The sequence below is a fragment of the Triticum dicoccoides genome, chromosome 5B (genome assembly GCF_002162155.2).
Source record: "Triticum dicoccoides isolate Atlit2015 ecotype Zavitan chromosome 5B, WEW_v2.0, whole genome shotgun sequence".
In the NCBI taxonomy this organism is placed as follows: Eukaryota; Viridiplantae; Streptophyta; class Magnoliopsida; order Poales; family Poaceae; genus Triticum; species Triticum dicoccoides.
The window spans coordinates 668996268-668998819 of record NC_041389.1 but is presented as its reverse complement, the minus strand read 5'-3'; positions in this window follow the sequence as shown (position 1 = coordinate 668998819).

The window sequence follows — 2552 nt, the reverse complement described above, 5'->3', positions numbered from 1 at the left end:
AACAGCATGTGTGTGTTAGAGAGTGCGACAGATCGACCTACTCCTATAGAGATATGGTGTGTAGTGTATGATTTTAGCCGCGAGAGTCGGTGCATCCTCTCATTTCCGGGCGTGTCCGGTAGGGACATGCCGACAGCTGCCACGCCCGCTCCTGACCAGCCTGGCCCACCCAAAGCCCCTCCACCGCCCGCGCGCGCTTCCCGCCCGAAACGGTCAGCACCGCTCCAAAGAATCGGTGCAACATTCATGCCCGGGCAGAGCGGACGCGACCTCTCACTGGCACAAGAGTGATGGTTGCTTCGTCCGTCCAACTTACTGTTGGGTCTATGTGATTTGACGGCTCATTGGTCTTTATTACTGAGGTGGTAGGACTGCTGGATGTCCCACGCTTTCGGTGAAAGGAGGTAGTAGATTACAATTTTCTCCATTCTTACAGCGGAGGAGTGCAAGAGCAGTGAAAACACGCAGGCTGAGTGATTACATGGCCCACCTCACACTATCACCGTGCGACACCTAACTCTTTACATAGTACTCCCTCCGTTCCTAAATATTACTAGATGAGTCCCCGCTCGTTGCTGTGGAACAGCGTTATATCTCTCTACACAAAATTATTGATTTCATAGAACTAAAAAAAATCTATAACCGCGTGAAAAATGTGGTAGCCAAACTAAATAAACTCCCATCATCATTTAGATCATCCCACATAAGGAAAAAAGATCAGCCAACTCCTACTGCATAATGGGATTATATTTTTCTTTTTGACATGTTAATGGGACCTAAAAGCTCACTTACATGCATGCTACTAGTGCATGCTTGCATGCAGACATGTTCATGTGATTTAAAACCCACTCACATGCATGTACCACGGTATTTCTGCATGCTTGCATGTGGCTTAGTGCTGAGCCTCTCAACGTCTAGATCAGATGGCTATTATGACTGATTTACTTCATCTAACGGCTACGTCAATTTTGATGATATGGCTCAAGGAGAGGATAGAGAATTCCTAGTAGTGGGGGCTAGCTATTACTAGTAGATAAGTCTTTGTAGAGATTCCACTAGGTGAACTACATACGGAACAAAATGAATGAATCAACACTTAAAATGCATCTATATACATCCGCGTGTGGTTAATGGTCAAATCTCTACAAAGACTTATATTTAGGAACGGAGGAAGTACTTGTATAGTACTAGTACGTACTGTAACTTATCAGCGAGATAAATTTGTACAATGCTATGAAGCTTCCAGCTCTTGTTACATGTATCTTGCATCCAAGGTTGCCCTTTGCAACATTTCATCAAATACAAAGGAGACTAACATGCATGCTATTGCATCTCAATGATTGACAGATCATAGCAAATATGTACTCCCTCCGTTCCAAAATAAGTGTCTCAACTTTGTGCAAACTTTAGTACAAAGTTGTACTACTACTAAAGTTGACACTTATTTTCGAACAGAGGTAGCTAAAGAAAAAAATGATCCATGCAGTCCCTAGCCCTTGAACCGTGATGGCTTCAATTTGCTGGCAACGTTCGAGCTTCCTAATAAATGAAGTTTGCAACCTTTTGACCATCAAATCATTTTGTGCAGTTTCACCAAAATCGAGATGAGCATCCCTCTGGCAAAGAAATTGAAGAAACGTGATTAGAATAAGATTACTAGGACTAGTTGATGAGACATAAACTCATCACAAATATAGTACGTAGAAACCAGTAGAGGTATCAGGTATGTGCGGGGCAAAGAAGTGGAGAAATATCCACATGGAGTGATGTGGGTAGCTGGAGCAGTGGTGCAAGCCGGCTGTAAAGGGAGTTTTACCTGAGGGACGTAGCTCGACCTTGAGGAGGGCGGTGGGAGGCGGCAACTTCCCACGTCGCGGCAGTGAGCAAGGGATGAAGGCAACCTCACCGGCTTTGTGAGAGAGAACGGCGGGGACCCCTGATTGGGACGTGCCGACAGTGGGTTTTCGCCGTCAGCGACGGACACCACATCTACACTAAGCATCCACCACTTCCCCAAGCGGACGTGATCCGCCGGGATGTTAGAGATGTGGACACAATTGTTTTGTGCGAGAGAGTGTGAAGAGAGCAACCCCAGCAAGCAACCGTGTAGGCTGGCCCATCCTGACTATGTATATAGTGGAGCGGTTTCCTTTTCTCTCCATATGAACCTATCATATTGCGTACGTGCCACTGAAGAAAAAATATATTTATAAATGACGCGGAACCTACTACTCGTTCTCCTATAACCTTGCGCTTGGCATCTCCAAAATATTAACCTTGCGATTGGCTCTTCGCCTCTTCGGGAAGTCGAGCAATAATGGTAGTGCAGTATATATCGTTCTGGCTATATGAGACCAAATGAATTGCTGCACGTCCACCACGTGGGCGAGGGTCGAGGGGCGAGGGAGAGTGCTACTACATACGGAGCAAAATGAGTGAATGTACACTCTAAAATACGTCTATATACATCAGTGTTTGGAGTATGTACTAGTAGTTCATATTGAAATCTACTAAGACTAGCCACAATGGGTAGTAACATACACTAGTAACAT